The following is a 27,607-nucleotide window of genomic DNA, read 5'->3' as shown; positions in this document are numbered from 1 at the left end:
GACTGATTGGATCTCCTTGCTGTCCAAGGGACTCTCAAGAGTCTTCTCCAACACCACAGTTCAAAATTATCAATTCTTCGGTGCTCAGCTTTCTTTATAGTCCAACTCTCACATCTGTACATGACTACTGGGAAAACCATAGCTTTAACTATATGGACCTTTGTCAGCAAAGTGACGTCTTTACTTTTTAATATGCTTTCTAGATTTGTCATAGCTTTCCTTCCAAGAAGCAAGCATCTTCTAATTTCATGACTGCAATCACTATCTGCAGTGATGTAGGAGCCCAAGAAGCAAAAATCTGTCACTACTTCCACTATCTCCCCTTCTGTTTGCCATGAGGTGATGGGACCAGATGCTATGATCTTAGTTTTTTGAATGTTGAGTTTTAAGTTGGGCTTTTCACGCTCCTCTTTCACCCTCATCAAGAAGCTCTTTAGTTCCTTTCCACTTCTGGCCATTAGAGTGGTATCATTCATAGATATGAGGTTGTTGATATTCATATAATATATATAAATGTATATTTATACAATAATATATTATTAAATAGGTAATATATTATTATGCAATAGCCCTTTCTGGAATATTAAGCAAAAATCATTATATAGCTGACAAAAATAAACAAGTAAAAATTACTAAGTCACAGCATTTATCATTTAATCTCATCTCTCGTTTTGCAAATTCCAGTAAATTGTTTAATTAATTATTTTTTGAATTGAAGTTAGCTGATTTGCAGTGTCTCAGGCGTATGGCAAAGTGACTCATACATATATGGCTTCTCTGGTGGCTCCCTGGCAAAGAATCCGCCTGCCAATGCAGGCACTGTGGGTTCAATCCTTGGGTTGGGCAGATCCCCTGGACAAGGAAATGGCAACCCATTCCAGTATTCTTGCCTGGGAAATCCCATGGACAGAGGAGCTTGTGAGCTACAGTCCATGGGGTCGCAAGAGCTGGACACAGCTTAGTGACTAGATAACAAAAACGATCATGTTGTAAACCATTCTGGAACTATGTATATCTTAAGTATGCGACAATGTTTACATTTTACAACTTGAAAGTCATAAAAATCTGCACTCTTCTACAAAATTCTAGATATTCATCAGTTTCACATAAAATGAGTGTGAGACCTGGACCTTATGATCACTGTGGGAAAGATCTGATAGTCGCCACCACTTCCCATGTCTGTTTTTTTCTTCTTTACCTGGCAGTGAGAACTATGCAATAATGCAGCTCAGCTCCCCACTGTCCTGACGTACAGGAACCTCAGAACCACACTAAACACCCAAAGGTATTTCTTCTACCTTCTTCATTAGATTTGTGAGCTCTCTTTAAATTCACTTTAAAAAAAAAAAATAAATAAATTCACTTTAGCTATTTTTGAAGTTGGGGGAGGAGGTAGGTAGTGTCTACACTAATAAATAATTAAGAGATAATTACTTATTTTATAAAAATTCTCAGAGAAAAATTAAGCTTAAGTGATGAGAACTTCCAGTCCCTGAGGAATAACAGTAAACAAAGATAAAATATTTCTTAAGTCTCTCCATTACTTTGAAACATCGCCGTTTCAGCCCTTGCAATTCTGTATCTGCTTTCTCTTTCTCTGTTCCAAATGGAAGCCTTACTCCCTCCAGGTTCAAACTTCTCATGTGTCAGTCTCAATTTCCTAAGACTTTATCTTTCATTGTAAAAAAATAAAAAGCCCCAATTTTAAGTTTAGAATTTGTGTTTATCTGCCTAGGAAGATGCTTACTATCCAGAGTGTATGCTGCATGCCTTTCAAATAACTGTTCCCAGAAATTAAACTGATGAAGTATGACAGGAGAAGATGTCTGGTAGGGGCAAAAAAGATTTCAAGGTAATATGTTGTGAGCTATTTTACAAAAAGGCTAGGATAGTATAGCTAAACTGTATTAAGATTATTATTTGTTTATTTAAAAATTAACATTTTTCTCACAGAGACAGGCAATCAGCCTATCTAGCATTTAAGTTCATAGTATTTTATAAGCAACAATAGTTATGAAAGCTACTGCAGGGTTAAGATTGTGAAGGAGAATTTAACTGATGTGCAAATAGTAAGCAGTGTGTGCACCACCCTGGCACATAGCACGAACCGTTGTTGGGTTCAAGTAACAGCTGATCAAGGAGGCTTCATTATGCTGTAGAGAAGGGTCAGATGACACTGGCAAAGGACTGGTTTCTTTCTAAGGAAGAATCCAATAGGAACTCAACTGCCAGGTTCTCAGGTATTTCTCAGTAAACACTAGATGAAATCCTGCCTAGTCTTTATTTGCCAATGTTTCATCTTGATCTTATCTGCTTATAATAGATAAACTTGTGAGTTAAATATACAGTTACCAGAATAAATCTTATTCCCCATCCTCTGTTTCTTTCCATCTGAATTTCAATACATCTCTTCACAACGAGTATCTAGAAATGTTGCACTTCTAAGAAGAAACATGGCATTGCTAACCGTCCAAGTCTCTGCTCACAAGACAGACAGGGCAAGCCCCGGTGCCAGCCACGGAGAGGGTGAGAAGCAAGGGCCGCGCCGGAGGCAGCAGCAGCAGCACAGGGAGGCAGGGGAGCGGTGTCAGACCTCCACAAGCAGCAGCCTGAATTTCAGGACTTCAGAACAGAAGAGGAGGCCCTCAGCTCAGATAAGCTGGACTGGAATTACCACTCCTGTGTAAACCTTGGAGTCTAAGAAAGCTGAATCCTCAGTGAAGGCAAAGTCTAGAAAAAATAAATTCATCCAGAAGCACAGGTTTGTTTCTATCTGAGCCTTAGGTTTAAAAACAAACAAATAAGTGTTCTTCTGCTGAAATCCTGAGGCATGTGTTTCTTATAGATTTGGGGCCCAAATTGATTCTTTCCCCCTAGAACGGGATATAGATTCAAGGGATTAGATGTGACAGACTGCCTGAAGAACTATGGACGGAGGTTCGTGACACTGTACAGGAGGCAGGAATCAAGACCATCCCCAAGAAAAAGAAATGCAAAAAGGCAAAGTGGTTGCCTGAGCAGGCCTTACAAATAGCTGTGAAAAGAAGAGAGGAGAAAAACAAAGATACATCCATTTGAATGCAGAGTTCCAAACAATAGCAAGGAAAGACAAGAAAGCCTTCCTCTGTGACCAGTGCAAAGAAATAGAGGGAAACAATAGAATGGGGAAGACTAGAGATCTCTTCAAGACAATCAGAGATACCAGGGAACATTTCATGCAAAAATGGGCTCAATAAAGGACAGAAACAGTATGGACTTAACAGAAGCAGAAGATACTAAAAAGAGGTAGCAAGAATACACAGAAGAACTATACAAAAAAGATCTTCATGATCCAGATAACCACAATGGTGTGATCACTCACCTAGAGCCAGACATTCTGGAATGCGAAGTCAAGTGAGCCTTAGGAAGCATCACTATGAACAAAGCTAATGGAGGTGATGGAATTCCAGTTGAGCTATTTCAAATCCTAAAAGATGATGCTGTGAAAGTGCTGCACTCAATATGCCAGCAAATTTGAAAAACTCAGCAGTGGCCACAGGACTGGAAAAGGTTCGTTTTCATTCCAATCCCAGAGAAAGGCAATCCCAAACAATGTTCAAACTACCGCAAAATTGCACTCATTCACACGCTAGCAAAGTAATGCTCAAAATTCTCCAAGCCAGGTTTCAATAGTACGTGAACCGAGAACTTCTAGATCTTCAAGCTGGATTTAGAAATACAGAAGAACCAGAGATCAAATTGCCAACATCTGTTGGATCATTGAAAAAGCAAGAAGAGTTCCAAAAAAACATCTACTTCTGCTCAATTGCTTATGCCAAAGCCTTTGACTGTGTGGATCACAACAAACTGTGGAAAACTCTTAAAGAGATGGGAATACCAGACCACCTGACCTGCCTCCTGTATGCAGGTCAGGAAGCAACAATTAGAATTGGACATGCACCAACAGACTGGTTCCAAATAGGAAAAGGAGTACGTCAAGGCTGTATATTGTCACCCTGCTTACTTAACTTATATGCAGAGTACATCATGAGAAACACTGGGCTGGAGGAAGCAAAGCTGTAATCAAGATTGCCGGGAGAAATATCAATAACCTCAGATATGCATATGACACCACTCTTAAGGCAGAAAGCGAAAAACTAAAGAGCCTCTTGAAAGTGAAAGAGGAGAGTGAAAAAGTTAGCTTAAAACTCAGTATTCAGAAAACTAAGATAATGACATCTGGTCCCATCACTCTATGGCAAATAGATGGGGAAACAGTGGAAACAGGGAGACTTTATTTATTTGGGCTCCAAAATCACTGCAGATGGTGATTGCAGCCATGAAATTAAAAGACCCTTGCTCCTTGGAAGAAAAGTTATGACCAACCCAGATAGCATATTAAAAAGCAGAGACATTACTTTGCCAATAAAGGTCCATCTAGTCAAAGCCATGGTTTTTCCAGTAGTCATGTATGGATGTGAGAGTTGGACCATAAAGAATGCTGAGTGCCGAAGAATTGATGCTTTTGAACTGAGGTGTTGGAGAAGACTCTTGAGAGTCCCTTGGACTGCAAGGAGATCCAACCAGTCCATCCTAAAGGAAATCAGTCCCAAATATTCATTGAAAGGACTGATGCTGAAGCTGAAACTCCAATACTTTGGCCACCTGATGTGGAGAGCCGACTCATTAGAAAAGACCCTGATGCTGGGAAAGATTGAAGGTGGGAGGAGAAGGGGATGACAGAGGATGAGATGACTGGATGGCATCACCGACTCAATGGACATGAGTTTAAGTAAACTCTGGGAGTTGGTGATGGATGGGGAGGCCTGGTGTGCTGCAGTCCATGGGGTCGCAAAGAGTTGGACACGACTGAGCAACTGAACTGAACTAAGAATGGAAAAGTGAGGAAATCTGGTCCTGTGTGATGATGCTCTGGATCACACGACAGAACCAGAGGAATCCCCACAACTTAGCTGGCTCGGGAGTCACACAAATAAAGCCCTGGAACATCTCAAAATTAGTGAATTACTATATTGTGTAAACAAAACAGAAGGATTACTTGAACCACTAGAATAATAATCTAGAAAACACCAGTAATGTTGTAAAAGATGAAAGACATAAGGAAAGGAAAATATTCATTAAAAAATACAGTAGCATAGAAAAAACTAGAAACATATGGAAAACTAATACAGTAGAACTGCATAATTGAAAAAAAGAACAAAAACAGATTAAACAGAGTAGACAAAATGAAAGAGAATCTGTAAAGTACACACATATTTGAGAAAATTATCCTGAATGTTGCAAGAGTCTCAAGCAGACTAAATAAAAATATATACATGGGTGGCAAATTTCTATTTCTTGAGTGGTGGTTATAAGAGGGTTTGCCTTATAATAATAATAATTCACTAAGCTATACTTTTGGTTTTTTTGGTATGTATTTTATTTTACAATAAAAAGATACCAAAAACAAAAACCTAGTCTATTCTTAGGTATGTTTACATCCAGCTAAATTATCACTCAATATGCAGGGCAAAATAAAGGCATTTTAAGACAAAGACAGAGTTCATTATTTAGTCATGCTTGTTAGAAAGACCTTTAAGGATGGGCTTCAGAAATAAACTGAACTCACAAGAAAATAGTAAAACGTAAAAAGCAACAGTGAGCAGAAACAATGGGTAAAAATGTGAGAGAATCTCAACAAGTTCTGAATTTATAGAATGAAACTAATAATCATACAACAGTAATTGTTAACCTAGGGAGATACCCGCACAGGGAAACGTAACAGGAGAGACTGGAGTGATGACACCAGGTAAGACGGCGTGGGTGCTGAAGCTGCAGCGTCTAGTGCTCTCGCAGTGCTGTGACCATCACAGACACCGTGGCTCGTTTCAGACTCTGTGAAGTCGGCACACAAGCGCTCCGCTTTCCCGTGCCTCAGAGGCACTGGGCTCCTTACAGACTGAAATCTGTGCTGCCCTGGGCCGAGCCAGGCCACTGGCCTCGTGTTTCCAACAGCAACTGGCTCACTTCTCGTCTCTGCGTCACAGTTTGGTAATTCTTGCGATACTTCCAACTTTTTCATTATTATTACGTTTCTTATGCTAATCTGTGATCAGCGATCTTTGATGTTACTATTGTAATTGTTTTGGGGTGCCAAGAACTGGGCCCATATAAAACAGCAACTTAATCCATCTGACACGAGCTGGCTGTTCCCCCATTGCTCACCTTTATCTCAGACGCCTCATTCCCTGAGACAGAACAATAATGAAATTAGGCCAGTTAGTAATTGTGCAGTGTCCTCTAAGGGTTCAAGTGAAAGGAAAAGTCATGAGGCTCTCACTTTAAATCAAAAGCTAGAAATAATTAAGCTCAGCGAGCAAGGCATGTCAAAAGCCAAGAAGGTCAAAAGATAGGCCTCTTGCATGAAATAGTTAGCCAAGTTGTGAATGCAAAGGAGAAGTTCTTGAAGGAAATTAAGACTGCTGCTCCAGGGAACACACAAATGATAAGAAAATGAGATAGTCTTATTGATGATACAGAGAAAGGTTCAGAGGTCGGGAGAGACAAGACCAGTTACACAGAACACTCTCTCAAGCCAAAGTCTAATCCAGAGCCAAGCCCTAGCTCTCCTCAATTCTACGACGCCCTGAGAGAGGCGAGGAAGCTGCAGGAGAAAAGTGGGGCTAGCAAAGGCTGGCTCAGGGGGTTTAAGGAAAGAAGCTGTAACAGCAAGTGCTTATGCAAAAGTTGCAGCAGGTTATCCAGAAGATCTAGCTAAGATAATTAATGAAGGTGTCTACAAAAACAACAGCTTTTCAATATAGACATAACAGTCTTTTTTTGGGAAGAAGATGTGACTAAACTGCTGCAATTTTATAGTATTTTAACAGATGGTGAGTTGTTTCTTACAGACAAGCAAAGAAAGTTGTTTCTTGAAAGCTACTCCTGGTGAAGATCTGTGAATATTGTTGAAATAACAATAAAGGATTTAGAATGCTACATAAACAGTTTATAAAGCAGCAGCAGGATTTGAGAGGTATTCAGTTTTGAAAGTAGTTTTATTCTGGGTAAAACGCTACTAAACAGTATTGCATACTACAAAGAAATCATCTGTGAAAGGAAGGGTCAACTGATACGACCAACTTCACTGCTATCTTGTTAAGGAACTCAGTGAGCCCAGCCCCAGCAACCACCACGCCGATCAGTGAGCAGCATCAACACCGAGGCAACATCCCCTACTAGCGACGAGATTACTATTCACTGGAGGCGTAGGCAGTGGTTGGCGTTTTCAACAATAAAGTATTTTTAAGTAAAGATAGGTACTTTTTTTAGACATAATGGTATTTATAGCACCCTTACTAGACTGCAGTTTAATGTAGACACAACCTTCATGTGCACTAGGAAACCAAAACGTTCATGTGGTTGACTTTGTTGTGGTAGTCTGGAATGAACCCAAGATATCTCCAAGGCACTCCTGTGTAAGTTAAAAATTTCTGGGTAATAACCACTCAAAGAATAGATATAAAATATATATAACTCTTAGACCACAGGAAAAATGAAATAAAGAAATCTAAATCATTTAAATAGAAGACAGGAAAGAAGGGGGAAAAGTAAAGAGAAGTTATGACAGAAATACACAGCAAGAAGAGAGAAGTAAAACTGTATCAGCGCTCATAATATGCAGATTTAAGTCACCATTTAACAGACAGAAACTCTGGATCAAAACCAAAATTCAGTTACATATTATTTTAAAAAGACACACTTGAAACATAATGACAAAATATTGAAAGTAAAGAGATGGAAAAAGATATACCGGACCAGCACTAACCAATAGAAAGCTGGAGTATCCTTATCGATAGCAGCAAAATTAACTTCAAGGCTAAAAAAATTATTAAAATTAGGCAGAGTCACTACAAAATAATGGGCTTCCCTGGTGGCACTAGGGGTAAAGAACATGCCTATCAATGCAGGAGACAAAAGAGATGTGGGTTTGATGCCTGGGTCAGGAAGCTTCCCTGGAGAAGGGAATGGCAACCCACTCCAGGATTCCTGCCTGGAGAATCCCATGGACAGAGGAGCCTGGCGGGGTACAGTCCATGGGGTCACAAAGAGTCGGACACAACTGAAGTGACTTAGCACACATGCATGTACTACATAATAATAAAAGGAATATTTCACTAGGAAATAACACTAGTCCAAGACTAATATACTCTACTCAAAAATTTTTGAAGTGACTTAAATTACATAAAATGAAAATGGTGAGAGTTCCAAGAAGAAATGGACAAATTTGCAATCATGTTGGGCACTTTAATCTATCTCTTTTATAGGTGACTGATCAAGCCAGAAAATAACTGGTGAAGCTATGGAAAATAAGCATGATGTTCATAGAAATAGGTAAAATCTGACATCTAACACTTAAGAGAATGACTACGTAGTCTTTACAGGTATATGAGGTAAATTTACAGAAATTAACCAAATGATAGGTCACAAAACAAATCTCAAAAACCACAGAAATAAAGCCATGTATGTTTTCTTGTCCTAACAGAAAGCAATAAAACTAAAACTCATTTACAAAAAGAAAACTCAAAAATCCTATACACATGAAAACTTAAGAATCCATTTCTAAATAATTCATGGCCCAAGGAAAAAAACCACAATGAATAGTAAAAATGCTATCTGTTGTAACTTACAAGATACATCTAAAGCTGTTCTTCAAAATTCCATTTTACTTCCCTAAAATGGGGAAGGAAATAGCCACCCAAGTCCAAGAAACCCAGAGAGTCCCAAACAGGATAAACCCAAGGTGAAACACCCCAAGACACATTAATCAAATTAACGAAGATCAAACACAAAGAACAAATATTAAAAACAGCAAGGGAAAAACAACAAATAACACACAAGGGAATTCCCATAAGGATAACAGCTGATCTGTTAACAGAAACTCTTCAGGCCAGAAGGGGATGGCAGGACATACTTAAAGTGATGAAGGAGAAAAACCTACAGCCCAGATTACTGTACCCAGCAAGGATCTCATTCAGATAGGAAGGAGAAATCAAAAGCTTTACAGACAAGCAAAAGCTGAGAGAATTCAGCACCACCAAACCAGCTCTCCAACAAATGCTAAAGGATCTTCTCTAGACCAGAAACACAGAAAAGGTTTATAAACTCAAACCCAAAACAACAAAGTAAATGGCAACAGGATCATACTTATCAGGAATTACCTTAAACGTAAATGGGTTGAATGCCCCAACCAACAGACAAAAACTGGCTGAATGGATACAAAAAAAAAGACCCCTATATATGCTGTCTACAAGAGACCCACCTCAAAACAAGGGACACATACAGACTGAAAGTGAAGGGCTGGAAAAAGATATTTCACACAAATGGAGACCAAAAGAAAGCAGGAGTAGCAATACTCTTATCAGATAAAATAGACTTTAAAACAAAGGCTGTGAGAAGAGACAAAGATGGACACTACATAATGATCAAAGGATCAATCCAAGAGGAAAATATTACAATTATAAATATATATGCACCCAACACAGGAGCACCGCAATATGTAAGACAAATGCTAAGAAGTATGAAAGGGGAAATTAACAGTAACACAGTAATAGTGGGAGACTTTAATACCCCACTCACACCTATGGATAGATCAACTAAGCAGAAAATTAGCAAGGAAACACAAACTTTAAATGATACAATGGACCAGTCAGATGTAATTGATATCTATAAGACATTTCACCCTAAAACAATGAAATTCACCTTTTCCTCAAGTGTGCATGGAACCTTCTCCAGGATAGATCACATCCTGGGCCATAAATCTAGCCTTGGTAAACTCAAAAAAACTGAAATAATTCCAAGCATCTTTTCTGGTCACAAGATTATGATCGGTAAGATTAGATGTCAACTACAGGAAAAAACTATTAAAAATATAAACATATGAAGGCTAAACAGCATGCTTCTGAATAACCAACAAATCACAGAAGAAATCAAACAAGAAATCAAAATTTGCATAGAAACGAATGAAAATGAAAACATAACAACCCAAAACCAATGGGATTCAGTAAAAGCAGTGCTAAGGGGAAGATTCATATCAATACAAGCTTACCTCAAGAAACGAGAAAAGTCAAATAAATCACCTAACTCTACACCTAAAGCAACTAAAAAAGGAAAAAATGAAGAACCCCAGTGTTAGTAGAAGGAAAGAAATCATAAAAATTAGGGCACAAATAAATGAAAAAGAAACAAAGGAGACCATAGCAAAAATCAACAAAGCTAAAAGCTGGTTTGTTGAGAAGATAAATAAAATTGACAAACCGTTAGCCAGACTCATCAAGAAAAAAAGGGACAAGAATCAAATCAACAAAATTAAAAATGAAAATGGAGAAATCACAACAGAGAACATAGAAATACAAAGGATCATAAGAGACTATTATCAGCAACTATATGCCAATAAAATGGACAACTTGGAAGAAAAATGGACAAATTCTTAGAAAAGTATAACTTTCCAAAACTGAACCAGGAAGAAACAGAAAATATTAACAGATCCATAACAAGCACAGAAATTGAAACTGTAATCAGAAATCTTCCAACAAACAAAAGCCCAGGACCAGACAGCGTCACAGATGAATTCTCCCCAAAATTTAAAGAGCTAACACCTATCCTACTCAAATTCTTCCAGAAAATTGCAGAAGAAGGTAAACTGCCAAACTCATTCTATGAGGCCACCATCACCCTAATTCCAAAACCAGACAAAGATGCCACAAAAAAAGAAAACTACAGGCCAATATCACTGATGAACATAGATGCAAAAATCCTTAACAAAGTTCTAGCAAACAGAATCCAACAACGTATTAAAAAGATCACACATCATGACCAAGTGGGCTTTATCCCAGGAATGCAAGGATTCTTTAATATCCGCAAATCAATCAATGTGATACACCACATTAACAAATTGAAAGATAAAAATCATATGGTTACCTCAATAGATGCAAAGAAGCCTTTGACAAAAATTCAACATCCGTTTATGATTCCTCCAGAAAGCAGGAATAGAAGGAATATATGTCAACATAATAAGTTATATATGATAAACCCACAGCAAACATTATCCTCAATGGTGAAAAATTGAAAGCATTTCCCTTAAAGTCAGGAGCAAGACAAGGGTGCCCACTCTCACCACTACTATTCAACATAGTTTTGGAAGTTTTAGCCACAGCAATCGGAGAAGAAAAAGAAAGAAAATGAATCCAGATCGGAAAAGAAGAAGTAAAACTCTGTTTGCAGATGACATGATCCTCTGCACAGAAAACCCTAAAGACTCCACCAGAAAATTACTAAAGCTAATCAATGAATACAGTAAAGTTGCAGGACATAAAATTAACACACAGAAATTCCTTGCATTCTTATACACTAACAATGAGAAAACAGAAAGAGAAATTAAGGAAACAATTCCATTTACATTGCAACGAAAAGAAGAAAATACTTAGGAATATATCTACCTAAAGAAACAAAAGACCTATATATAGAAAACTATAAAACACTGATGAAGGAAATCAAAGATGACACAAATAGATGGAGAAATATACCATGTTCATAGACTGGAAGAGTCAATATAGTGAAAATGAGTATACTACCCAAAGCAATCTATAGATTCAATGCAATCCCTATCAAGCTACCAATGAATTCTTCAGAGAACTAGAACAAATAATTTCACAATTTGTATGGAAATACAAAAAACCTCAAATAGCCAAAGCAATCTTGAGAAAGAAGAATGGAACTGGAGGAATCAACCTGCCTGACTTCAGTTTCTACTACAAAGCCACAGTCATCAAGACAGTATGGTACTGGCACAAAGACAGAAATATAGATCAATGGAACAGAATAGAAAGCCCAGAGATGAATCCACACACCTATGGACACCTTATCTTCGACAAAGGAGGCAAGAACATACAATGAAGAAAAGACAATCTCTTTAACAATGGTGCTGGGAAAACTGCTCAACCACCTGTAAAAGAATGAAACTAGAACACTTTCTAACACCATACACAAAAATAAACTCAAAATGGATTAAAGATCTAAACTTAAGACCAGAAACTATGAAACTCCTACAGGAAAATATAGGCAAAACACTGACATATATCACAGCAGGATCCTCTATGACCCACCTCCCAGAGTAATGGAAATAAAACCAAAAGAAAAGACACCTTCAGAATGGAAGAAAATAACAGCAAATGAAGCAACTGACAAAGAATTAATCTCAAAAATATACAAGCAACTTCTGCAGCTCAATTCCAGAAAAATAAATGACCCAATCAAAAAATGGACCAAAGAACTAAACAGACATTTCTCCAAAGAAGACATACAGATGGCTAACAAACACATGAAAAGATGCTCAACATCACTCATTATCAGAGAAATGCAAATCAAAACCACAATGAGGTACCATTACATGCCAGTCAGGATGGCTGCTATCCAAAAGTCTACAAGCAATAAATGCTGGAGAGGGTGTGGAGAAAAAGGTGGTTCCCACTGTTGGTGGGAACGCAAACTAGCACAGCCGCTATGGAGAACAGTGTGGCGATTCCTTAAAAAAACTGGAAATATAATTGCCATATGACCCAGCAATCCCACTGCTGGGCATACACACCAAGGAAACCAGAATTGAAAGAGACACATGTACCCCAATGTTCATCGCAGCACTGTTTACAATATCCAGGACATGGAAGCAACCTAGATGATCATCGGCAGACGAATGGACAAGAAAGCTGTGGTACATATACACAATGGAATATTACTCAGCTATTAAAAAGAATGCATTTGTACTAACACATATATATGGAATTTAGAAAGATGGTAACAATAACCCTATACGCAAAACAGAAAAAGAGACACAGAAATACAGAACAGACTTTTGAACTCTGTGGGAGAATGTGAGGGTGGGATATTTCAAAAGAACAGCATGTATACTATCTATGGTGAAACAGATCACCAGCCCAGGTGGGATGCATGAGACAAGTGCTCGGGCCTGGTTCACTGGGAAGACCCAGAGGAATCGGGTGGAAAGGGAGGTGGGTGGGGGGATCAGGATGGGGAATATGTGTAAATCTATGGCTGATTCATATCAATGTATGACAAAACCCACTGAAATGTTGTGAAGTAATTAGCCTCCAACTAAAAAAAAAAAAAAAAAAAAGAATGCATTTGAATCAGTTCTAATGAGGTGGATGAAACTGGAGCCTATTATACAGACTGAAGTAAGCCAGAAAGTAAAACACCAATACAGTATACTAACACATACATATGGAATTTAGAAAGATGGTAACGATGACCCTATATGCGAGACAGCAAAAGAGATACAGATGTAAAGAACAGTCTTTTGGACTCTGTGGGAGAAGGCGAGGGTGGGATGATTTGAGAGGGTAGCGTTGAACGTGTATATTATCATACGTGAAATGGATCTCTGGTCCAGGTTCAATGCATGAGACAGGGTGCTCAAGGCTGGTGCACTGGGATGACCCAGAGGGATCGGATCAGGGGGAGGTGGCGGGGGGGGGGGGGCGGTTCTGGATGGGGAATACATGTGCGCCTGTGGCTGATTCATGTGCGCCTGTGGCTGATTCATGTTGATGTTTGTCAAAAACCACTACAATATTGTAAAGTAATCAGCCTCCAATTAAACTAAATTAATTTAAAAAAATAGAAAATCTAATACCTGTAGAAACTTATTATAAAATCAGAAAATATTATTGAAAGAAAAATAATGAAATAAATGGGAAAAGACAAATATTTATGCAAATTCATATTGGAAGATCTGATAGCCAAAGATCACAGTTTTCTTCAAATTAATTTATAAGTTTAATTCACATGGAGGAACAAAAGACCAAGAATGGAGAAGACCGTGGTGAGGGAGGAGGGAAGTCAGGAAAAAGAAACAGAGAAACACAGGATAAGCGTAAGAGAAAAAAGATCTCACCGTCCCAGATTAAAGATGGACCATAAAGCTATGGTCCTTCAGGTTTTTTGGTTTTGACTCAGGGAGAGGCAAGCAGACAAATGGAATTTTAATCAGCCTAGAAACAGACTCACAAGCATGCACAGGATTTTGGCATATGACAAAAAGTTGCATTTCAAATCAGTAGGAAAGGGATTAACTGACTATTAAATGAATAGTTTAGTCAACTGGGTTATCTATCTAAAAAGAGATAAAAATAAGATTCCCACCTCACAAATATATATAAATTAATACCTAATAAATTATATATTTCAATTTGCTAATTTTTAAAAGAAAACAAAAGACAATATCTTAGTGCACTGAGACAGGAATAGGTTTCATTTTAAAAGATTTAAAGAAATCAGCAGCCTAATTTTAAACCTAAAGGAACTAGAAAAAGAACAAACTGAACCAAAAGTTAGCAGAAGGAAAAAATAGTAACAACGATTGAAGCAAAATAAATGAAACAGAAGAACAACAAAAAATTAACAGAACTTATTTAGAGTTGGTTTTCTGAAAAGATCAACAAAACTGACAAACTCAGAAATGAGAGAAGATTCAGCTAAAGTCAGAAATTAAAGAGAAGGCCTCATAAGAAACTAAATCATACACCAACAAATTGAATAATTTAGAATGGATAAATTCCTAGAAACATACAATCTATCAGGACTGAATTATGAAGAAATAGAAAATCTGAACAGACCCATAATCAGTAAGGACACTGAATAAAAAATCTCCCAACAAAGAAAAGCCCAGCCACCCACCAGATGGCCTAACTGGGCAATTCTTACAAAACCTTTAGAAGAGTATTCCTCCTCACACTTTCCCTAAAAAAACTGAAAAGAACACTTTCAAACTAATTTTATGAGATAAGCATTACCTTGATGCCGAAGCCAGAGAAAGATACTATCAAATAAAAGAAAATTATAGTCCAATATTTCTGATGGAAACTGATATCAACTCAACAAAATGCCAGCAAACTGAATTCAGCAGCACGTAAAAAGGATTATACACCACTATCAAGTAAGATCTTAGAATGCAAGAGTGGTTCAAGATTCAAAAATCAATCCATGTAAGACACCACATTAACAGAAGGAAGGACAAAATACACATGATCATCTCAACTGATACAGAAAAAGTATTTGACAAAATTCAATAACCTTTCATGATTAAACACAAACAAACAAAAAAACCCCACTAACAACAAGCTAGGAATAGAAGGAAGCTACCTCGACAAAACAAAGCCACGTAAGAAGAGCCCACAGCAAACATCACGCTCAACGGTGCAAACCCGAACGCCTTCCCCTCGAATCAGAAACAAGGCAAGGCTGCTTTCTCTCAGCACTTCTATTCAACAAAGCACCGAAAGTCTGACCCAGAGCAGTCAGTAAGAAAAAGAAATAAAAGACACCTAAACTGGAAAGGAAGAAGCAGAACTGTATCTGCTTCCGGATAATATGATCTTATATGGAAAAAACCCTAAAGACTGCACACACAAAAACCCCATTAGAATAAGAGAAGCCAGCAATGTTACAGTGTACCAAACCAACATACAAAAATCAGTAATGTTTCTATGTACTAATAATGAAATTTTCCAAAAGGAAATTGGGGAGGGGGGGAAATCTCATTAAAATGAGCATCTAAAATAATAAAATACTTAGAAACTAACTTAACCAAGGGGTCAAATGACTTGGATCATTAAAGTTACAAAATATTATGAAAGAAATGTAAAAAGACACAAATAAATGGAAAGGCACTTCATGCTGACAGACTGGAAGACAATATTGTTAAAATATCCACAGTACCCAGATTATAGAGTCAACATAATACCCATCAAAATCCCAATAACATTTTTGAAGAAACAGAAAAGAAAATCTTAAAATTCATATGGAATCTCGAAGGACCCTTAATAGCCAAAACAATCTTGAAAAAGAAGGAACAAAGTTGGAGGTCTCACACTTCTTGATTTCAAAACACATTACAAAACTCCAGCAATCAAAACATTTTTGACTTAAATAAAGACAAACATACAGACCAATGGAACAGAAGAGAGAGCCCAGAAATAAATCTTTAGGCACATGGTCAAATGATCTTTGCAAGGATGCCTATGGGAAAAGGACAGTCTCTTCAACAAATGATGCTGGGCAAACTGGGTGTTCATAAACACAGAAAAATGAAGTTGGATCCTCCCTCAATCCAGATGCAAAAACTAACTCAAAATGAATTCAAGATCAAAATGTAAAACCTAAAATTATAAAGCTCCCAGAAGGAAACAGAGGCAAGGCCTCATGATGCTGGATGTGGCAGTGGTTTCCTGGATCTGACACCAAAAGCACAAGCAGCAAAGGCAAAAACAGACAAACGGGTTTTGTAAAACAGAAAACCTCCTTGCATCAAAGGAAACAAGCAAAGCAAAAAAGACAACCTACAGAATAGGAGAAAAAGTTTGCAAATCATGTATCTGACAGGGTGTTACTATCCAGAATATATAAAGAACTCCTATAACTCAACAACAAAAAGTAAATAAATCTGATTAAAAAGTAGGCAAAGGACTTCAATGGACATTCATTCAATGATGATATACAAATGGCTAAGAGCATATGTAAAGATGCTCAACATCACTAATCATTACAGAAATGCAAATTAAATCTACAATGAGATATCTCTTCATATTCATGAGGAGGGCCAGGATCAGAAAGCAGAAATAACAAGTATAGGTGAGAACCCTTGTGCTCTGCGGATAGGAATGCAAAATGGTGCAGCTACAACGGAAAACAGTATGCAGGTTCCTCAAAAAACTGAAAATAGAATTGTTGCAAGATCCAGCAACTGCACTTCTGGGCATATATGCAGAAGAACTGAAAGCATGATCTCAGTGAGATATCTGTACACCATGTACACTGCAGTTATTCACAACAGCCAGTAAGTGGAAGCGACTTGTGTCCATCAGAGGATGAAAGGATAAACATATGGTACATACACAGAATGACATTTTCTTCAGTCTTAACAAGGAAGGAAATTCTGTCACACGCCACAACATGGATGAACACTAAGGACATTACCCTAACTGAAATAAGTTAGTCCCAAAAGATAAATACCCTGTGGTCCCACTTTTATCAGGCGTCTAAAACAGTCAAACTCATGGAAAGAGAAAGACAAACGGTGGCTGTCGGGAGCTAGGAGGAGGGGAAAACGGGAGTTGCTCAACAGGTACAGAACTCAGTTTTGCAAGCTGAAAAAGTTCTAGGGATCTGTTGCATAAAATGTGAACAGTTAACACACTGACCTGTACACTTCAAAGTGGTTAAGATGGCAATCTTTTTTAAATTTTTTAATTGAAGGATAATTGCTTTACAGAACTCTGTGGGGTTCTGCCAGACACCAACAAGAATCAGCCACAGGCACACCCATGCCCCTCCCTCCCGGACCCCCTCCCGCCTCCCTCCCACCCCGCCTGCAGCCCGTCACAGAGCCTGTCTGAGCTCCCGGAGTGGTACATCCCGTCCACATTCTGTCTGTTTCACACGGTGCTGTACATTTCCATGTCACTCTCTCCATTCATCTCCCGTCCTCCCATGTCCATAGGTCTGTTCTCTAAGTCTGTTTCTCCACTGCTGCCCTGAAAATAAATTCATCAGTGCCACCTTTTTAGATTCCATATATATGTGTCAGTATATGATATTTATATTTCTCTTTCTGTAAGATGGTAATTTTTATGTTATGTGTATTTTGCTACAATTTAATATTTTTTTAAAGATTCAAAGCATGTAAATCTTAAGAGATGGGTAAATTTGATTATATTAAAATGTCAAATATGATAATGGCAAAAACATCATTAACCACAGTTGACGACAAGTAAAAAATTTGAAAGAAATTCACAAAATACATAATTATCAAGGATGGGCAGTTAGAATAGTTAAAGAAGTGCTTGCTTCGGCAGCACATTTACTAAAATTGGAATAATACAGAGAAGATTAGCATGGCCCCTGCACAAGGATGACATGCAAATTCGTGAAGCATTCCATATTTTTATGCTGGAGAGGGTGTGGAGAAGAGGGAACCCTCTTACACTGCTGGTGGGAATGCAAACTAGTACAGCCATTATGGAGAACAGTGTGGAGATTTCTTAAAAAACTGGAAATAGAACTGTCATATGACCCAGCAATCCCACTTCTGGGCATACACACAGAGGAAACCAGATCTGAAAGAGACACGTGCACCCCAGTGTTCATCACAGCACTGTTTATAATAGCCAGGACATGGAAGCAACCTAGATGCCCATCAGTAGACGAATGGATAAGGAAGCTGTGGTACATACACACCATGGAATATTACTCAGCCATTAAAAAGAATTCATTTGAATCAGTTCTAATGAGATGGATGAAACTGGAGCCCATTATACAGAGTGAAGTAAGCCAGAAAGATAAAGACCAATACAGGATACTAATGCATATATATGGAATTTAGAAAGATGGTAACAATAACCCTATATGCAAAACAGAAAAAGAGACACAGATGTACAGAACAGACTCTTGGACTCTGTGGGAGAAGACGAGGGTGGGATGTTTTGAGATAACAGCATTGACACAGGTATATTATCAAGGGTGAAACAGGTAATATTATCAAGGGTGAAACAGATCACCAGCCCAAGTTGGATGCATGAGACAAGTACTCAGGGCTGGTGCACTGGGAAGACCCAGAGGGATCGGGTGGAGAGGGAGGTGGGAGGGGGGATCAGGATGGGGAACACATGTAAATCCATGGCTGATTCATGTCAATGTATGGCAAAAACCACTACAATATTGTAATGTAATTAGCCTCCAACTAATAAAAATAAATGGAAAAAAAAAATGAATAGTTAAAGAACTCCAACAAACCAGGAACATTAGAAAATCACTGCAACACTGTGCTAGAGAACACACAGAAACCTAAATGAGTCTCAGAGGCAGAGTGGGTAAATAACTAGATAATTCATACACAGCAGCTAAAATATATGAAACAGAGTCTTATTTATCAACTTGTATAAATTTCAAAAACAAGTCAAATAAAAACAATTCACAATACGATATGACTTTTACGTACACCTTAGAAACACAAGCTAATGGTATATACTGTTTATAGGTATAGTACATTATACAAAGCAAGGGTACTAAACAAGATTAAATTCAATCCACCATCCACTCTTTGCCTGCACCTGTGCTGCTAAACGTAGTTTTTAAAAAACTTTTTTTTCCTGTATTTGTGGCTGACAATATGTCTACTCCCAGCCTCTCTCCCCTTAGGTTTAAACTGAGCCAGTGTTCGATCTTGAGTTCTGTCTCACTTGATCTAACAACAGGATTTGATCTGGCCGGTCATTTTCATCCCTAGAACACTCTTTCACTCAGCTTCTGAGACCACACACATGCCTGCTTTCTTCCCAAACTCCTCGAACCTCCTTCTCCATCTCCTTTGCTCGTTGCTCTTGCTCTTCTGACTCTCTCAACGTGTTCACTCAGCTTCTGAGACAACACGCATACCTGTTTTCTCCCCAAACTCCTCAAACCTTCTTCTCCATCTTCTCTGCTCACTGCTCTTGCTCTTCTTACTCTCTCAACGTCACAACAGCTCAGAGTTTAAACCTTTATTGTTTTTGTCTCTTCTATCTATACTGAAACTATACATATTCTCATTCTTTTTATGATTTTAAATACTACTTATATATTGCCAAATCCCAAATTCATATCTCTAGATGAGACTTCTCTCCCAAATTCCAGATTCATATGCCCTGGTGGTAGTGATGGTTTAGTCGCTAAGTCGTGTCTAACTCTTGCGACCCCAGGGACTGTAGTCCACCAGGCTCCTCTGTCCATGGGATTCTCCAGGCAATACTGGAGTGGGATGCCATTTCCTTCTCCATCATATGCCCTTCTGCCTATTAAACATCTCTGTAGGTCTAACAGACATCTCAAACTCAGCTGGTTCAACTGCACTCCACCCACCCAACACCTCCCCATCGGTATATTAAAAGTGAAAGTCGCTCAGTTATGTCCAACTCTTTGTGACCCCATGGACTATACAATCCATGGGATTCTCCAGGCCAGGATACTGGAGTGGATAGCCTTTCCCTTCTCTAGGGGATCTTCCCAATCCAGGGATTGAACCCAGGTCTCCTGCATTGCAGGTGGACTCTTTACCAGCTGAGCTACCAGGGAAGTCAGTCCTCATCGGTGTACCAGTTGATGGCAACTGCACCCTTCCAGCGATTCTGGCCAACAACCCTGGCACTACCTTGGATTCCTCCTGTTCTCACACCCCCTACTTCCAGGCCATCAGGAAATCTCAGCACTAATATAAGACCAGATTCTAAAATCTGATTACATCATACAACCTACTCTGCTACCCTATGGTCTAAATCAAAGCCATCTCTTGCTGGGGTTAATGCAACAGCTTCTTAACTGATCTCCATGTTTCTAGGGACTTGTCCCACCACAGGACTATCGAGTTTGGCAAACAGAATCACCTTTCTTAGAGAACTCAGGCCATGTCATCTTCCACTCAAAGCTCCCCATGACACATGCTTCACTGGGAGGAGCTACAGTCCTTACAACAGGCCCCCGTGCCCAGCAGGACCTGCACAGTCTCATCCTCCAGATGACCGTGCCCATGTCCTCCTTTCCCACGACTCTTTCCTCCCTCACTCGACACACCCACGCACACCTCCTTCTGTTCACAAACAACCCAGGCGTATACCCACCCAGGCTCTCACCACTGGCTGATCCCCCTACCTGGAGATCTCTTTCCTCGATATTGATATAGCTCATGTTCTCATGTTCTCACTTCCTTCCCCTCTGGACTCACCTGCCACCTTCTCAGCGAGGCCTCTCCCGATCACCTGATTTAAAAGTCCACGCTCCTCGCACCCTGCTACTTCCTATTTCTCCTGCTGTACTTGTCTTCCTGAAACTTACCACGATTTAACATATCCACGCACATTTCACTGTTTACTTGTTGTCATCTGCCTCCCTAAGGGAGGAATTTTTGCCTGTTTTGTTAATTTGCTGGATTCCAACACCTAGATGGAACAGTGCCTGGATCTCAGAAGATCTTCAATCACTCTTGCTGAGTGAGTGGGAAAAATAAATATATATATATATATAAATGTCCATAACTGCATATGTGAGTAGTGGGTACACAGATTCTGCTGTATCATCCTCTGCATTTTTATTAATTTGAAATATTGTACAGTATAAAAAATTTTAAATGAAATTTGGAAAATACAAATATTTATTAATCACATTTATGCAATGTTAATATTCCAGGGTGTCTTTTGCTAAATTCCCCTTAGGGGTTTGAAAGTCCCTGACATTCAGAAAATAGATGAAAATAATTTATTTATATGTATATATATATATATATATGTTATATATATAGATTAATATATCCTATACTAATGCAGAAATAATAAATATGGTTCATGGGGTTGCAAAGAGTTGGACATGACTGAGTGACTGAACTGAACTGAATACAGGATAATAATTTGACTAAACAGTTCTCAAGTAAATAAAGAGTAGGAATCGGACCCAGGTCTCCTGCACTGCAGGCAGACCGTACCATTTGTGTCACCAGGGAAGCATGTTTCAACACAGTTTGAACAAATAGAACATATAATAGAAGTTTCTCTGAAAAGAATCTCAACTCAAAAGTTGTCCCCATTAGCGCTGTGATGTAATTTTACATAAAACCTGTCTACTCAAGCTGTGCACTGAGCCTGCCTTAAGATGAGAAACAGTATTGTGAATAAATCTTACCTGAGCCAATAAATTTCCACCATAAGAAAAGTTATTAAGGGACGTGTGAGGCAGACGCCTGAGGAAAAAGCCGTCTCTGTCTCCCTCCCCCTTCTTCCGTTGGAGGGCAGGGGACCTGCTCTGACATCTGATGGAAAAAACCTTTACAAAGGTTTGCTTTACAAACCTGTAAAAACCCTCACAGAGCTAAAGCTTACATTTTCATATCTGAACACTGTGTACTATTGTTTGAGTACAGCAAACACGGGGGCCACAAGAACACTCTGGTTTCCAGGCTCCTATTTTCCCAGCACATCCATCTCAGTATTTACCTTAAAATAACCAAAATTATCCAAGGGTCACAGAGGCTGGCAAATGACGGCCAGGACTCGCTGACGGGGACTGAGCAGGCTCCTCGGGGGCACACGCAATGGGGAGGAGTCACGACTGGACGCCGCTACAGACCCGTCAGGAGGGGACGCTGAAGCTGCCCGGGGAGCTACCTGTCTGAGCCCTCACGCAGAGCGGCTCCTCGTGAGCCCTGAGCCTCACCCGGGCATCCTGAGATCTGCACGCTGTAACAGCAGAATTCCGCGAGTGACATAATTGACTAGGTGTTTTTCAGAGAAAGAGTTCATCTAGAACTTTCCTACAAATAAGGAAATTAAGGGAGAATAATGTACGATCCTCATTTGTATGTTGTGATTTTGCTCACAGTAATCTGAAATCTGAATAGGTACGTGCCTCTTTAAGTGGAAACTGGTATTTATATTGTGATTTATACTTTAAAAAGTACTTTCACAAGCATCACCTCACTGTGTCCAGATGAAAACCGTATAAATTACATATGACAAATACTATCTTATAGCCGATGAAACGAAGACTGAGAGGGGCTACCGACCGACCGACATGACCAAGCCAGCAAGCGGAGCCCAGGCAGGGTCCTCCAACCTCAGTGCGTGCTTGCTCCACCACACCAAGGACGCCTCTTCTTGTTCAAAGAATTGATTAATGAATAACATTGCCTGAACTGGGCAAAGATTACATTTTTCTATTTTCTGGAAAGAAAAAAATCTATAGAACTTTTTAATAGCTACCATGGTAGTGAGTTATAATTAACTTAGCTACCTCTGTTTTAAATGTCTGAATATCATTTTTTTTCCAGTTTTATTTATCTTCCTGAGGATTCATGTTAATAATCTGTTGTGAATCTTTCAAATGCTCAATGTTAAATTATGAAAACATAGAATGCATATAAAATATTTAAGAATAGGGCAATTAGTAACACATGAATGTATTGCCTTGACATTATTATAAACAGGTAAGAACAGATGCCGTTTTTAGAAAAATGCCTTTAAAATCTTCAATGTTAAAAACCATATATTCACCCTAGCAGACTGACTCATTGTAAGAACCGGAAAATGTGTGCTGAACTGCGTCCTTAAAAAATCCTATGATAAGCATATATTATGATGCAGATATTTAGAAATATCTTTTTTTTCTTTTCAGAATTTCAAGGGATTTATCAAATTCTATTGAGAAAACATGTCAGTAAAAGAACCAAACGTGTAAACTGTTAGCATATGAAATATTGTTACAGCTTCTAAAACAAATCAATTTTATCCACTATACAATTTAGCTAGCCACTTGCAATCTAGAAATAACTACATGACATAGTGATGAACACCTCCAAAATCTAGGCTCATGAGGGCGGGACTTTGTTATGCTCACTACTGTCCTTCTGGAGTCTAGCACAATACGTGGCACATGGCAGGCACTCACCACATATTTGCTGAATATTAGATTAATAAACACACAAGGATTCCCTGGCAGTGCATCGTTTGAGGCTCAGCGCGACCACTGCAGAGGCGCGGGCTCACTCCCTGGTCAGGGAGCTAAGATCCCCCACGCCACGCGGTGCAGCCAGCAACCAACAGAAAACAGCTACACAGACAGGCAAGCAGCACGCCACGGAGAAACTTCAAACATGTCTAAAGAGTACATTCCTGGGTGGGAGGCGGGAGCGAGGTTCCAGAGGGAGGGACATGAGAATACCCACAGCAGCCTCGTGTTGATGTATGGCAAAACCAGTACAATTTTGTAAAGCAATCATCTTCCAATCAAAAATAAATAAAATTAAAAAATAAAAAGACTTGTCAAACAAACAAAGTAAACTCTTGAAACTTAAATAGAAAAATACATTTCCCAGGTCCAGTGAAAGCAGACTTTGTAATACACGAGACTGTGATAAACTAAGAGAAGTGGGATTGGGTGGGAGAATGGTGATTCAGTTTTAGAAACGCTGAGCTTACACGATCCAGGAGACAGTCAAGCGGAGACACACTGGTGGCAGGTCCAGGGCTGGAGCCCAGGAGAGAGCTCAGGGCTGGCCGTGGACTCTGAGGGGCCCGGGAGAGGGGTCGGGGCTGGCCGTGGACTCTGAGGGGCCCGGGAGAGGGGTCGGGGCTGGCCGTGGACTCTGAGGGGCCCGGGAGAGGGGTCGGGGCTGGCCGTGGACTCTGAGGGGCCCGGGAGAGGGGTCGGGGCTGGCCGTGGACTCTGAGGGGCCCGGGAGAGGGGTCGGGGCTGGCCGTGGACTCTGAGGGGCCCGGGAGAGGGGTCAGGGCTGGCCGTGGACTCTGAGGGGCCCGGGAGAGGGGTCGGGGCTGGCCGTGGACTCTGAGGGGCCCAGAAGGGAGCTCGAGGCTGGCCGTGGGCTCTGAGGAAGCCCCAGCATACAGGGAGCGAGCGCAGCGTAAAGACAGAACACCTAGGACTGAACGTGAGGAGCCCTGCAGGTATCAGAGAGAAAGCCTGCAGAAGCGTGAGAGAGAGGAGGCAAGGCGGGGAGCACGGAGTCGCAGAGGCCAGGCTGAGGCCATCTCCAGCGCCACACCACTAGGCAGTCTAGTGAGATGAGGACTCGACAATACCCAAAACGGAGGTCGCGCTGGCCGTGGCGCGGACAGGTTCAGTCAGCCGGTGGGGGGCGCGAGCCAAGCTGGAGTCGCCTAAGGGGTGAGTGCCAGGCAGGCCTCTTACAGACCCTGGAAAGGAAAACGCAAGGCAGGCGCCGAAAGGGGGTACGGGCTTCTGAGCCCGCTTGCTGTTTGCCACCCAGTCCATCCACCCAGTCACCTCTCCCTTTTAAAAAGTGTAAGACACGAGAGACTAGGCTTAAATGGTGACAGGACGCGTCCGAGTGGAAGAAGAAGGTAGAAAAGGAGAAGGGTCACTAGAGACAAAGATGCACAACCTCCCTCTGTAAACTGGCAGCCAAGGCGGAAACCCTTCAAAGGGAAGCTGCCGCTGCAAACCAGGGAGGGAGCAGAGGGACGCACAAAAGCAGCTCATTCCAAGAAAGGTGATCCTTCGACATGTCAGGCTGACACATGACACCAAAAAGGAAGGCTAGCTAACAAAGAGAAATCACTGGATGGGAATGTTGTGGAGGTGTAGAAGGTCCAGGCAGGGAAACCGCTGAGCAGACGCAGGTGGAATCAGGAGAACACAGGACGTTAGGCCTAGTTTTAGTAGGCTCATTCGACTGAGGTTTAGGGGACTCAGAAAAAGAAGGTTCCTCCTTGAGCCCTGAGAATTAAATCTAAAGCCTAGCAGAGTGGTATCGTCCTCTTCAGCAAGACCAAGAGTAAGCTGGTCGTCTGAGGGGAAAGACAGATGCAACTGTAAGGGTTAGTAACATGACAATAACACACAACTGCACAAAATGCAGCTGGCTGTGTTTGGTGAATAAGCAAGAATCCATAAATTACTTCTCCACTGCAGACTGAATCCCATTATTTCATTTTTGGTCCTAAACAACCAAATGTTCAAACACTGACATCCGGTAAGAATTCCCTTCATTTCCTTGAGGAGAAGCTGTTGACATGTCCAGCAAAAACCACAGCCTCCCTTGTAAAAAGTGACACAGCTGATTTAGTTACTCAGCAGCTCTGACTCACTTTTATTAAAGCCTAGTAACTCTGATCATGCTTGATTTTTATTTGCTTTTGCTTTGGTTTCTACCAAAAAGGGCCAAAGTCTGTTTCTGCCATCTGCCAAATGACCAGAAACACAGAAGCACATGTCCAGAAACACAGGATTCACTCAGTGATTCTTTCATCGTTTTATCACCAGAACCTAGCCTGAAGACTAGCAGACAGAAGGCTCTCAACAAATACTGATGGAGTGAATGAGTAAATATACGAATGGTTCCACGGAGAGAGGAAAGGGTGATCACCAGATCTCTCTATGGGGGAGAGGGGGGTCCTCCAGCTTCACATGCCAGGACATCTGATGGTCTACTGGAGTCAACAGGTCCCTTCTCAGGGTGTTTCTGAATACATGACAGGACACAGCAAACCAAGACAAGCACCGAAACCAGAACACAAGGAGACAGTGCGGTGCCGTCGCGAACGCGCCTCTGTGGCCGAGGCTGCGGGCAAGCCTCAGTGCCACTCGGGAGGCCTGGCCAGACCACGCCACGGCAGGACCCAGGCCCCAGCACCTGCAGACCGCTGCTCTCAGAGGAGCGCTGCCCGCTCTGGTCTCAGCGCGGGGCGGCGGAGGCCACAGCAGTCCCACGGTGAGCGTCGTCTTCCAGCCGCCTCCTGGTGTCGACGGTGTCCTCGCCCTCCCCCGTGGCCCTCGTCCCGCGTCCACAGCCTGCCTGTTTAGCCTTCGCAGTTCTCCACGGGGGTCAGGAGGGCAAGGCTTCCTTGTGTAATAGTGCAGACACGGGACCTTGGAGGGGAGGTATCTGTTTCTTACACAGACTTTCAATAGATCCTCTTGTGTCCTGCACGCCTATGATGAGGACTAATCCCTGAGCCTTTCTGGGGTGAGAGGTGCAGATCAGCCTGCTCTTGGGCTTCTGCTTGTCGAGGGCTTAGGACTCAGCTGCCTCAGGGGCGCTAAACTGACGACGACTAGTGTTTCTGCTGTCCACTTCCCAGAAGCTGGTTGCTGTTTTCCTCCCGCCTCCTCCCAGCTTTTTTTCTTCTTCTACAAAGCAGGGTTTATTGGAAATCAACAAAGAATTGCAATTTGGGATCCATACCTATCGTGAGCCACAAGAAAATCCTCAGGGAGAGTGTAGAACAGACCGTGTTCATTGGGAGAATAGGCAGTTTTGAGGGCTACAGCGAACCCAATGTCCACAGCTTTTCACTGGCTGGGTCACGAGTCTCTCACTGGCTGAGTGCTTGCTAAGAAAACAGAAGCATCTCCTCCTTCCTCTTGGTCTTTGTTTAAAACTCCCGCTTCTGGCCTCCTAACAGAACTTAATTCAGGTTCTTGGTTTGTTTTTCTTTTTTTCCAAGATTTCCCCCTTTTGAGTTGGACCTTTCTCTGAAAGCACCGCTGATCATCAGGTTCTCCAGTTGCAGAGATCCTCTCTCCCTTCTGCGTGCATGCCTATTCACTCCTTTATTTTTACTTGTAGCAGGGTTTAGTGAGGAAACAACCATGAACATATTTCATCCGTCACATTTTTTAAGTTGCTACTAAAATTTTAAACAAAGAAGAAAAGTTTGAAAAACCAAACTTGGAAGTAAATTCCTCAAAAGTTCATCTGCTTTATAACTATGATTTTCCTATAAAAGATAACTAATATATTGTTATGTCCTCAGGCTCATGAAGGTGGAGACCATTTCCCTTAATCTGTCACTGTATTATCCAATATCTAGCATAGTAGAGATCAAGAAAAAAATGACTGAACGAGATAGATATGATTTAAAAAAACAACTAGGATCCTTTGTTTTCATACTTTTCGTACTTATCTAATTCACCTAAGACTGTTTTGGAAATATTCTAAAAAGTAAACGATCAGAAATGGATACACCTAATCTAGAATCCAAGAATGTGTTTC

The 27,607-nt window shown here is 40.6% G+C and overlaps 1 protein-coding gene and 1 non-coding gene across 4 annotated transcripts in view; one reads left to right on the top strand and one right to left on the bottom strand.

Annotated features, from left to right (window-relative positions):
• The window catches only part of RPS6KA5 (ribosomal protein S6 kinase A5), a 186,658-nt gene that overhangs the window by 50,437 nt on the left and 108,614 nt on the right, over positions 1 to 27,607 (bottom strand). The window contains exon 1 of one of the 3 annotated variants that reach the window (XM_043919777.1): positions 15,199 to 15,217. The exons of the other annotated variants lie outside the window; for them this stretch is intronic. The gene's annotated coding sequence lies outside the window, so the exon portion shown is untranslated. Of the gene's footprint in view, positions 1 to 15,198; positions 15,218 to 27,607 lie in introns of those variants that run through there. 3 annotated transcript variants of the gene reach the window in all.
• On the top strand, positions 17,894 to 18,000 carry LOC122705930. The gene has a single exon (XR_006344201.1). It is a non-coding gene; the product is annotated as a U6 spliceosomal RNA (small nuclear RNA).

The sequence above is a fragment of the Cervus elaphus genome, chromosome 12 (genome assembly GCF_910594005.1).
Source record: "Cervus elaphus chromosome 12, mCerEla1.1, whole genome shotgun sequence".
NCBI classification, from domain to species: Eukaryota; Metazoa; Chordata; class Mammalia; order Artiodactyla; family Cervidae; genus Cervus; species Cervus elaphus.
This window is presented reverse-complemented; position numbering and strand designations above follow the sequence as displayed.